General features: G+C 57.8%; 1 long non-coding RNA gene across 1 annotated transcript; it reads right to left on the reverse strand.

Moving 5' to 3' along the window:
• Nucleotides 1–6840: 6840 nt before the first annotated feature.
• On the reverse strand, nt 6841–7377 carry LOC134434177 (uncharacterized). The gene is made up of 3 exons (XR_010031816.1): nt 7322–7377; nt 6983–7047; nt 6841–6873 (listed from the first exon to the last, which is right to left on the reverse strand). It is a non-coding gene; the product is annotated as an uncharacterized LOC134434177 (long non-coding RNA).
• Between the last annotated feature and the right edge of the window lie 4802 nt (nt 7378–12179).

A 12179-nucleotide genomic window follows, 5' to 3' on the forward strand; every position in this document is an offset into this window, starting at 1 on the left:
AAAGCCTCAGCCCTGCAGGGCCAGGAGCTGCCGGGCTCTGCCTGAGCAGCTCAGCCAGCAGGAAGGGAGCTGCTCCACACGGGAACCAGGAGCAAAGGACATTCCTTTTATAGGACATGTTTTTTATTGAAAGGAAAAAAAAGGAAGAAGGAAAAAAATAGGTTAATTGTAAAAGATAAGAATGAAATCCAAGTTTTAGTGAAAAAATATAACATAATGTTAGTGAAAAAACCAAAACATAAGTGCAAAGTTACATTCTTTGCATTAAGAAGTAAATGATCTTTTGAAAAAGAGAACTCAGTTATTTCCATTGTAAATGTGCTGATAGCATGGATCCATCTTACTGACCTCAGCAACCTCTTAATAGATTTTGGGCTTTGTTTCCAACATTGGTATTTGAAACTGTGGTCGAAGCAAGAGGAAATTGCTTTGTGCCCTTCCAGCTCCAAGCAGGACTGGGAATGGAAACTCTGTCAAAGCCCAAATCCCTTAGAATATGACCTTCCTTCTCAGCCTGGGAATGAGCTGCACATTCCTTTTGAAACTGTCAGGGATTTCAAAGAGAAACTAAGTCCCACTTACGGCTTTTTGCTCTGGTTTGGCAGTGCAGAAGGGCAATTCTCCATCCACCAGCTCCAGACTGCACTGCCTCAGGAGCACGGCCCACTCGCCAGCTTTGGCCCACTCGTGGCACTGCTAGAGGAGGAACAAAGTGCAGTTGCACAATTCCAGCCAGTCAAGAAGGAAGAATGGGACAGACAAAACATCCTGGGGAGATCCAGGTGTTCAGCCGGGACTGTGGAGAGTTTGGGTCCTTGCCAATTGGATGTGTGTCCCCAGCTGCAATCTCTGGGCCTGCAGCAGAGTCTCACTCACCTGCCAAAGCACAAAGCTCAGGCACTGTGCTCACAATGGGCTCATCTGATGCAGAGCTGTCAGAGCAATGTGAGGGCAGAGCCAGCCCAGCTGGGCCCAGGGCTGAGCCCAGCAGAGCCCTGGCAGAGCCCAGAGCAGCCTCAGCACCCGCAGAGCCCGGCTGCAAGGAGAGAAACCAGAAAGTGCCCGTCAGCTGAGGGCTCCTGTGCCCTTGTGCCAAGGCCTGCGGTGCCCAGGCCATGCTGATTGTGCCCAGAGCTGTGCCCAGAGCTGCCCATCCCTGCTGCCTTTGGCAAAGAGCAGGAGGGCAGGACATGTGCCCAGCCTGCAGCCAGCCACAGCACATCCAGCCCTCAGCAGCTGCCCAGAGCAGGATGCTCCTGTGCTCGCTGCCAGCTCCCAAAAGCTCTGATCCCACCCTGTCAAGCACACAGGGACCCACCTCACACCAGCCACATCTGCAAGAAAAGTTGCTCCCAAACCATGGCCCCAGCCTTCTCCAAGGGCACGGCCCATCCACGCCACAGCTGCTCCCCAGCACTTCCCCATCCACACTGGACCACCTGGAACGCTTCCTCTGGAAAAACAAACAACACATTATTGAAAAGAGATTAGATGCAAAAAGGGAAAACAAGGAAAAATGGAAAAACTCTTATCTCTGTCAGGGCCTTGAGGAAGGCCCAACTCCTACATGGTAGGGAAAAACCCAGCCATGGCTGAGGAAAGCCCACATTTTCTCTCTTCCCCCCTGCACTGCCCCCCAAAATCACGGTGATCCCAAAGCAAACAAGGGCTGCTTGTGGCCTCTGACAGCCCATTGCTCAGGGCTTGCCAGCGCCCCAGCCCCTCAGGGGCTGCCCCAGCCCGGCCAAGCTGCCCGGCAGCAGCGCCGCAGCCCCACGGCAGCTCCAGAGCAGCCCCATCCAGAGGCACCTGGGAGCCCTCAGCAAGGCAGCCAGCAGCACACGGGCAGGAGGATACAGAGGGTGGTTCCTTCCTGGCACAGGGCTTGTGGCCATCTCCGGGCACCGCTCTGGCAGGGATCCCCGCAGCCCCGGGCCCTGCCCACCCGCTCTGGCGGCAGCACAAAGGCTTCAGCAGAACCACCAAAGGCCAAGGGGCTTCTGGCCATTTTCCCTTGACCACTGCACGCCTGGGCAGCTGGCTGAGCGCAAGCACCCTTTCCCCTCTTCGGGGCCTCACCACCCCTCAGCCGGCTGTGCTGCTGAGCACAAGCTTCCTTTTCACCCTTTCCTGCCTCTTGCCCTGCAGACCCTGGGCAGCAAAGAAAAGCTCCTGGCAGTCTGTGTATCATAACACATTCTAGAATTGAGTTATTTACAATAATCTATAATATATACAAATATATATATAATGACATATACTCTATATTATTTATTTACAATCTAGATAAAAAATGGAAAAGAAGAAAAGAAAAATCTTCAAGAAAAGGAAAATTACCCCTGGCTCAGGTTGCCCCAGCAAAGACAGCCTCCCAGATCAGCTCTCCTCCTCAGTCATCCGGCAGTGCAGCAGCCAAGCCCCGACAGGCGAGGCCGACTCCGCCATGCCCTGCGCAGCTGATTGTGCAGCCTCCAGATGGTGGAATATCGCCCACGCTGTATTGCCCGGAGGACATGCAGTGTTTCAAGTGCCAGCTGTGACACAGCATTGCTCGTGTCCTCCGTCAGGGGTTCCAGGGCTGCAAGAGAGAGGAACAGAGGCACGGTCAGAGCCGGATCTGCGGGGAGCCCAGGAGAGCACCCTGCAAGGGCCATCCCAGCCGGCTCTCGCCATGGCCAGGAGGGAGCAGGGAGCAAGGGGATCAGCCCGAAGCTGCTGGCCACCAATGGCCCACGTGCCCTGAAAGCTCCGCGTGCTCTGCCCATGGGAGCAGAGCCCTCCGCAGCCAGAGCAGGGCTTGCAGCTGCCCCGGCAGCCCCCGCTGTCAGCCCGCTGCCCTCACTCACCAGTGCAGATCAGCTGCAGCTCTTGCTGCTGCCCCCTCAGGCGCCGCCCGGCCATGCCTGTGAACACAGAGCCTGTCACGGCCCCAGCGGCACAGCTCCCTGCCAGCGGCGCTGCCGGCACTGTGGCCACATGGGCTACTGGCCCGGCAGGGCTCAGCCCGGCCCTTGCCGCACGCTGCCGCCCCAGGGCACGGCTGCCAGAGGGCGGCAGCAGCAATGCCCAGGCCAGGCGGGGCTCCACGCCGCCCCAGGGCACGGCTGGCGCTGCCGGGGCAGCAGGCGGGGCTGGGGCCGAGCTGCGGTGGGCCGGGGAGGGGAGGGGCAGCCCGGGCACGTGGCTCACCCATGAACCTGATGGCCGCCTCTCGCAGGGACTCCTGTGGGCTCTCGAGGTAGCGCATGGCCCGGCGCAGGTGCTCGGCCGCTCGGCTCCTGTCCTCTGCCAGCTGCAGAGAGAGGCAGGAAGGAAGGGTTGGCGCGGGCTCAGCCCCTGGGCCGGGCGCTGCCTGCGCCCAGCCCCGGCCCCCCCTGCCCGCACAGCCCTGAGGCGCGGCCAGCAGCCGCTGGCCAAGGGCTCCCGAGAGGAGGGGGCAGTGGGCCGGCTGCTGCCCGGGGAGCCACGGTGCCGCCCTGCAGCCCCGCCGGGTCAGGGCTCCGTGGGCACCTGGCTCGGGCCCACGGGAGCCTGGAGAAGAGCCCGCGCGGCCTCTGGGTGCAGTACCGGGCCGGGGCACAGCTGCCAGCCCCGCACACTGAGCACCGCGCTCGGGGGGCTTCTCCGGCTGAGGCTGGGGCTTGCAGGCCATCCTTACCAGGAGCTCAGCGAACTTGGAGAGTTTCTCTTTCTTCACAGTTTTTTCAAGATCTTTCCTTTTAAGGAACTTGACCGCACAAAGCAGCGTTTCCCGAGAAGTCTGGAGAACAGCAGAGATGCGGAGATGGCCCCAGAGCCCAGGGCACAGGAGCTGCAGCCTGGAGGAGGCTGCAGTCCAACAGGCGCAGGGCAGGAGGCAGCCGAGCCCCCTGCCAGGGGGACAGCAGCAGCCCACGAGTCCTCACCTCTGCCACACGCAGATTCTCATTATGGCAATGGAAGAGCAGTGGCAGCAGGCTCTCACACACTTGTGTCATCAGGAGTGTTTTTCCTTCTTCTTCTACAGCAGACATCAAGTTTTGAAAGACGGTCATGGAGAGCTGCTGCACCTGGCTGTCACCCTGTAGAACAGGAAGGCAGCAAGAGCTCTGCAGCAGCTGATTCTGGACCACATTGGCACAGGCCTGCATCTGCACAGGGCACCAAGTGTCCGGGCAGCAGCCAGTGGCCGTGGCTGGGGGCACAGAGCCTTACGTTGTCAAAGAGTGGCAGGAACACCTTAGCCAGCTGCAGGGCCATGGGGCTGGGTATTGGGGCACCGTTATCCAGGAAGAGATAGTCCAGTAGCATGGTGGTCACCCTGACCTGTGGGAGCTCCACGAGCCCTTCAGTCAGGCCCCGCATTCTTTCGGCCTGCGTGGAAGGCAAGTTTGTGAAAGGCCACCCTGCTGCCGCAGGGCCCAGAGGCCAAAGGCCTGTCCTGAAGCACTGGGGCAGCTGAAGCGGGAGGCAGGAGAGCTGGGGGCAGCTGCCCCAGCGCACAAAGCCCAGGCAGGGCCAAGCGACTGCGTTGCCCAGCCCCACGCTGCCTGCACGGCTTCTGCCACTGCCCCCTTCTCACCAGTGGGGAATGGTCCCTGCGCGGGAGGAGGACCCTGAGCAGCTGGCTGCCAATGTCTGCACGCTCCCTCCGCAGCTGCCATGACAAGACATCCATGATGCTGTCCCTGCATTCCCTCAAGTCCAGGCACTCGAGGACCTGCAAGGCACAGGGCAGTGACGGGGGAGCTGGCCGGCAGGAGCCCGGAGCTGCACAGGGCTGGGCCCAGGCAGCAGCACAGGGCACGGGCACCGTCCCAGGCATCTGAGAGGGCAGAGAGCTGGGAGGCAGCTCAGCCAGGTCATGCTGGCCTTCAGGCTCACCTCCGCAAGGAATGCCAGGGCAGGGAAATCCCAGTATGGCATATCTTCACTGAGCACGTCAAGGAGGCAGCATAAGATGCTTTTACACAAGGGCCTGGATGCATGGCGCATCTCCCTGCAAGGCAGAAAATGGCATTAAGATCCTGAGCCAGGGGGCAGGGGGGGGAGCCTCTCCCAGCACTGACTCACACGGTTCTTGTCTTTCCCCACCACCCACTGCCAGGGGACCTGGGCCCTTTGAGGTGTGGCCGCTCCTGGGCACCCCCTTTCCCAGCCTTTTCCAGTCTGCTTGGCTGTCGCTCGTCCCTTTGGCCCCAGCCACGGGGACTGTGTGGGACAGCCCGGGCACAGGGCACAAATGCCAGGAGCAATGGGGAGAAGGGGGGTCTCACCCGGCCAGCAGAGCCACGGCAGAGTGGTGGGTATCGACGCAGAGCAGCGTGTCCCAGCCACACTTGCCTTCCATTGAAACCACCACCTGCTCACACTGGAGAAGGCAGAGCAGGGACTGCAGGGTCTGCACTGCAAACCTGTGGGCAGAGAGCAAAGCCCAGGTCACACTGACAGCACTGGCTCCTTTGCAGGCCACATGGCAGGGACAGGAGGAGTGGGATGGAGCACCTGTTGGGGCTGGTGGCAAGGCCGTGCTCTTCCTGGCATTTCTTCCAGAAGGTATCCACCTCCTCTGGCATCTCTTCTGTGCTGAAGAACACTTGGAAGAGCAGATGCACAAACAGGTGGGGGAAATACAGCGTCACTACACGTGGGACACGGGGCTCCTGGAGGATCTTCCACATCACCACGGTTGCCTGCAATGGACAAAGCCCCACGAGACAGCGCTCAGTGCCGAGGTGTGCGTGTGGCAGAGCCTGAGCAGGGCAGGGAGAGACCCCGAGAGACCTTGGCAGGGGGAGCACGGGGCCTGGTGGGCCTGAAGCTGCCACTGGGGCAGGTTTCAGGCCAGCGCCTGAGGCAGGGAGATGCAGTGGGGGAAGGAGGAAGGAGAGCTGCTGGAGAGGCAGCCTTGGGGCCAGCAAAGGCCAGTGTCAGAAACTCACAGCCAGGCCAAAGACACCCGTTTCGTCCCCATCGGAGGTGCACATGCTGCACTCTGGCCAGCTCCCCAGCACATCCAGGAGTATCAGCTGCACTGGCTCTGCAGTCCTGGGCGAGCACAGGATGGTCTTCCACATGGTGATGGCAGCTCTGCAGGGTTAGAGCTCTGTCTCAGGGCGGGTCTCAGACACAGCACCGTGGCCTGGGCATCCCCAGGGGCCCGGGCTGACCACCGGCTCTGCCTCTGCCCACTGGCCCTTGCCAGCAGCAGCCAGGCAGCCCAGCCCTGTGGGGACAGAGCCCTGAGGGGCGTGAAAGGCAGCATGGCAGCAGGCTTGGGGGCTGACATGCCAGGGCTGGGAAAGGCAGCAGCCAGAGGGCCCTGGAACTCTCTGTTGGTCACACACCTGGGCCAGGCGGTACAGGGTGATGGGCTGGGGAGGCCTGAGCCCTCTGGGCAGGTGGGCCCCATACCTGTCACAGGACGGGGCCACACGCAGGAGCGTCACCACTGCGTCATCCGGGTGTGCTCTGGTGAGATTCAGCAGGGCCTTGTCCAGCCTGTGCTCGGCAGAATCATTGGCCACAAGCCACTGGTGGATGTACCTCACCATGGCGGGCACCTGGAGAAGGCAGGGGAGACTTGGAAAGCTGCCAGAGGGAGTCATGTCCCCAGCTGCCCCAGAAAAGTACTTCCCTTGCCTCCACACTGCCATGGCCTCAAGGCTTACAGTAAGCAGCAGGCGTGGCTTGGGAGGCCAAGCAATTGTTGGGAGGATGGAAGTCAGGCCACAGGCTGCTTACTTGCTTTGCACTGGAAGGACCCTCCTCCACAAGCATATCCAGCAGGGCAGCACTGGTGTTGGTTTTGAAGATGGGAGGGTATGCTCTGAGCTCAGTGCCCATGACGCTGGTCTCTTCCTCCCGAATCCTCTTCATGAATTTGCCAACAATCTGCAGCAGAAGGGCAAGAAGCCGGGGATGTTGCATGGAGTGCTGCACACACGGTGCTGGGCTGAGCAGGGACAAGAAGCCCAGCCCAGGTGGGGGTGGCTGCAGGTACCTGCGCTGTGCTGCGGAAGAGGCCACGGGTGCGTTCCTGCTCCCGTGTGCGCTCCAGGGCTGCATCTGGCAAAGAGCGAGCGCAGCCAGAACTGAGGGGCTGCAGGAGAGGCCAGAGAATACAGCCCAGCACTGTGCTACCCCGGCAGGGAGAGCTCCGGGATGCTCCAGGGCGATGGAGCACGGCCCCTGCAGGGTGTATGCCCGGCCCCTCTTCTGTCCTGTCCGTGGGCATTTGCCCAGGGGATGGGATTGGATGGGATGGGGTGGGATGGGATGGGATTGGATGGGGCCAAGTTGGCTGCAGGCTCCAGCCCTGCAGCCCAGCTCTGCCACTCACCCTCCTGCGGTGGAATGAACGGCACCACCTCTTCAATCTCCTGCGCTGGGGTAGCTCCAGGGCCTTCTTCCTCCTCCTCCACCCAGGCCAGCTTGGGCGCTCTCGGGGCTCTCTGCTCCATGGCTGTGCCTGGAGCGCGCCCCAGCAGCGAGCCCAGCCGGTGCCGCTCCTGCAGGGCCTCCTGCGCCGTCCCTGCGGGCGGGACGCGGCGGTCAGCGCTCGGCCCGGGGCCAGCAACGGCCCCCGAGCGCCCCTCACCCGCCCCGGGCCGGCCATGCCCCGGCGTTCCATCTTCGGAACGCGGCACGGGAGGCTCGGGGCCGGCGGCCGCGCTGCCGAGCGGCGGAGCTCGGGCCGGGGAAGCCGCAGCGAAGGCGGCGGGAGCGGCCGCGCCGCCTGTGTCCTCCGCGGGCCCCGGGAGGAGCCGGGGCCGGGACCGGGGCCGGGACTGGAGCCTGCCTCGGGGCCGGAGCCGGGCTCGGGCCAGGCGGAGCCGAAGGGCGGCGGTGCTGCCCCGGCCCCCGGCACCGATGCCCGCCCGGCAGCGCCACCGCCCGCACGGCCAGAGCCGGACGGAGGCGAGACCGCGGCGGGACGGCCGGGGCCGGGCACGGGGCAGCCCCGCCCGGGGCCGGGGGCGGGCCGGGGGCATGGCCCGGCCCATCACGGGGAGAGGGAGGCGGGGAGAGGGGAGGGACGTCGGGCAAGGGACCCCGAGGGAAGGGTGCCCAACAGAGGGAAAGGGAGAGAGAGAGAAAGAAAGAGAATAAGAGAAAGAAAGAGAGAAAACGAATCTGTTTTTGCTGCTTCTTCCGCTGCTGCTGCCGCCGCTGCTGCCGCCGCTGCTGCCACCGCTGCTGCTGCCGCTGCTGCAACTGAAGCACCGGGGCCGTTCGTCCCCGTGTCCGTTCCCCGCTCGCCCCACGAGCCCCACGTTCGAGCCCCGCGCGCCCCGGGGACAGCCCCTCCGTCTGCCCAAACACGGGAACTTTGCAGCCTTGAGCCCGGATGCAGAGCCCTGACTCCTGCACACTGGCACAGCGATCCCCTCGCTTGCTGCTGTGCATTGTCCTTGCTGAGGGTCAAACACTGCCAGGCCGCCTTCCCTTGGGGTAGGATTCCTACCTGAGCCCAGCACTGCACTTACATCTCCAGTGTTGCTTTCCAGTAAAAACAGGGGAAGGAAAACTGTGTGTGGCTCATGGTATTTTAGAGCGTCTAAAAATCACTAAGTCACCGATCTTAGAGGTGCTATGCATCTGGAATTACTGGGATGGAGAAGTAGTGCAACATGGAAAAGGGGAGCATAGAAATTAATAGAGGAAAACATCTTCGATTGTTTGTTTCATTTTCATTTCCCTTCTGGAAAGCTGTTTCAGTTTTCCAGGAATCTTCTCCTGTCTGCTCTTCCTAAGAATCTCTCATGGAGAGCAAGGTTGAGCTTCGGTCACAAGAGTTTCCATCAGGAAATTATGCCACTGGTGAAATTTTCATTGTGACTGTTTGTGCTGGTTTAGGGCAAATTTTGGGAGGAAACCTCCAAAAGGGGTCCGTCTAGAAAGCAAGTTCAAGCGGCCTCTCCCCCTACTAGTTCAGGAAAAGACTTCCCTGGAGAAAAGTGAAAAAACCCCAGTTTATTTAACAAGTAAAGTATTCACAAGCATGAAAAATGAATAATATTAAATAAAACCTCTGACAGTGCTGAAGAGATGGCAAATTCAGAAAGTCCTTTTTCTGGGTTGTAGTTGGCTCACTCGGTCTCTCCTGAGTCCCTCTGGTGCTGGAATGCAGCGTCCCAGAGCTCGGTGGGCCACAGGTGTGAGCTGCTGCCGGTGTTTGTCTGGGTTTTCAGTCCAGAGCAGGTTTAAACAATTCCAAGAGAAAGGAAAGCCACAGTCCAAAGGAACTTCTCTGCCTAAGCTAGCTAAAACCAAATTGCTAGACCTGGGCTGTGAAGGCATCGGGAAATTTCCAAATCTGAGCACTGGCAGTCCCAGCAAATACCAGAGCTGGATGGTGTTGGAGCCAGAACGTGCAAATTTCAAAATTATGGCTTTCTGTGCCAGCAAATCACTGGACTTGGGCTGTGCTGGCACCAGGTATTTTCCAAATCTGGGTACTGGGGCAGCAAACACAAGATGTGGTTGGTGCCAGAGCCAGTAGCAGAAAGTTGGCGGGTTTTGGCTTTCTGTGCCAGCAAATTGCTGCACTTGGGCAATTTCCCAGCACTGGGAAATTTCCAGATCTGGGCACTTGCACAGAAAACACCAGATCTGGGTGGTGCTGGTGGCAGCACGGGGAAGCTGCTGGGTTCTGGCTTTCTTTGCCAGAAAATTGCTGCATTTGGGTTGTGCTGGCACTGAGAAATTGCCAAATATTAACTTACTGTTCCAGGAAATTGCTGGAATTATGTTGTGCAGCCATCTGAAAAATTCCGGATCTGGTCACTGACGGTGTCAGCAAACACAAGATTGGAATAGTGTAGGCACCAGGTATTTGCCTGGTTTTGCTTTCTTTGCCAGCAAATTGCTGCACTTGGGCTGTGGCAGCACAGGGAAATATCCAGATCTGGGCATGGGCGGTGCCATCAAACACCAGGTCTGGGTGGTGACAGTCTTGGCACCAGGAAATTGCTGCCTTTTGTCTTCTTTTTCCAAAAAATTGCTGCACTTGGGCTGTGTTGGAATAAGAAATGTCCAGACTGGGGTACGGGCAGTGGCAGCAAACACCATATCTTGGCATTGCCAGTGCCGGCAGCAGAAATTGCCAGATTTTGGCTTTCTTTACCAGAAAATTGCTGGACTTGGCTCTGCCAGAACAAGGGAATTTCCAGATCTGGGCACTGGTTGTGGCAGCAAACACCAGAGCTGGGCAGTGCCAGGCCCAGTAATGTTGGAAATGAATTTGTAGAGAATTTTTAAGGTTTGATAGAAGTTTTTTATAGTATGTATACAAGTGTCACGATCCATCCTTACAAACGGGTTTTGTGGTAGTTTGTGGGTTGATCTCAGAGTGCAAAAACCACCGACACGGTACAGGGAGTTGCTGCTATAACCAAAACAAATGTACCTGTATTGAATAACCACAGCAAAATGCATTGAGGAGGAACTGGGGGAAAAGGGAAAAATAAGGAAAAAGAGGGAGGAAGAGAAAGGAAGGTATAGAGCTACCAACTGTTTTACTAGGCCAGGACTAGACCCAGAGCTAAGCAAACTCATTCAGCCAGGTGACATTCTGTAACATCAGAAGCTGGCAACCATGAGGACTTGGCTGCCAAAAGGTTACAGTTTGTACTGGGCCCAGAAGTGTTTTTCCCTAAGGCAAAGCAAATTGAAATGTGAGGTTTAAAAGCTTCAAATGACTATGAAAGGAAACTGCAGAATAATTTCTGGAAGGGCATCATTGTCAATGATCATGCAGCCCACCAAGAGCTGGAGCTGAATCCAGAATTGCTTCTTCCAGCTGTGCAGGAATTCATTCCACTGGCAAGCACTGGTCCATGGGAACAAATGATCCCCTAGCTCTGGGCTGAATGGTGCCCAGGCTGCAGTGCAGATTGGAGGAACCCTTGTCACTTGTTATTGGCCTCCCAGTGCACTCATCCTTCTGCAAACAAGGTGCAAACAACGCAGCTGCACTGCTGTCCTGGATAAATATACATACAGGTGACTTTGCCAAAGCAGTGCATCATTTCCCAGTGAAATCCATGACCTCTTCTTACCTATGGAATTGTGATTGAAGACACCTGTGAGCCAGATCTGTGGGAGATTGCAAAGGAGCAAAGCTTTGGGATTTGGGCACACTGCTCTTGGTTTCTTTGCTCAGGCCTTTGGTGAGCACAGAACACACCTAGGTAGAAAACCTTTGACTAGATAGGATCTTTTGGATCCATTGTCCCCCAAACATGTCAATGTGTGGCCCTGTTACAATGACAAGTTGAAAACTGCAGCACAAATGACACAAAGAAACCATGGCCAAAGAGGAAGAGGAGAGGCCCAATGAGGAAAGGATGTGGTGAGACACTGGCACACGGAGTGAGCTGCACTCCCATAATCTCTAGGCTAGCAGGTCATGGTCTCACATTCTCCTCCTGGTTTATTTAAATGTTATTTATTTATTTTTGTTTTTCATCATCAAAATAAGATATATACCATTAAAAGTATGTCATCGAAACTTAAAGACAGAATCAAAAGACATTAATTCAAAACTACATCCAAAGATCAGAACATATGTATAGCTGTAACTATCAAGCCTAACACATCAATCCTATTCTTCAAACACTCTTCACACAGGCGGCAGCTTCTTCCTGAGCTTGGAGGAAAGAGAGCTCTTCTGGATGGGAGGCGAGGACTTTGTGGGTGAGGGAACATGGGAAGTGTCCGGAGAAAACTTCTCAGTAGGACTTTAACCAGCCAGATCTGCAAAATGGAGACACAAAGTTTAACAGAGAGGCAAAGTTTTACAGAGGCCACCATGTAACCCTAAAGCATCTGAAGCTCCATAATTCCTGGGACACATTTCCTGGAAATGTCCAAACAGCTGCACAGGGAAACATGCTCCTGCTGGCAGACACTGAGGCAGGCCAGGGCAAACCCTGAGCCACTTGCCCAGAGCTGGCACAGGCCCAGCCTGGCCTCTGGGCTGCCCTGGGACAGCAGGGAGCCCAGAGCCCTGTGCTCCCCAGGAATGGCTCAGCTGCACATGCACCCTCCTGCTCCTCTGCCTGCCCCACAGCTCAGCAGCCCCACAGCTCCAGGGGCACTGGCAGCAGCACAGCTCATTGCAGGGGCACATGCAGGGCACAGCTGTTCCCTGGCAATGTGCGCAGCCTCTCTGGGCTGCCACAAGACCCTTCCTG

The sequence above is a fragment of the Melospiza melodia genome, unplaced genomic scaffold (genome assembly GCF_035770615.1).
Source record: "Melospiza melodia melodia isolate bMelMel2 unplaced genomic scaffold, bMelMel2.pri scaffold_32, whole genome shotgun sequence".
In the NCBI taxonomy this organism is placed as follows: domain Eukaryota; kingdom Metazoa; phylum Chordata; class Aves; order Passeriformes; family Passerellidae; genus Melospiza; species Melospiza melodia.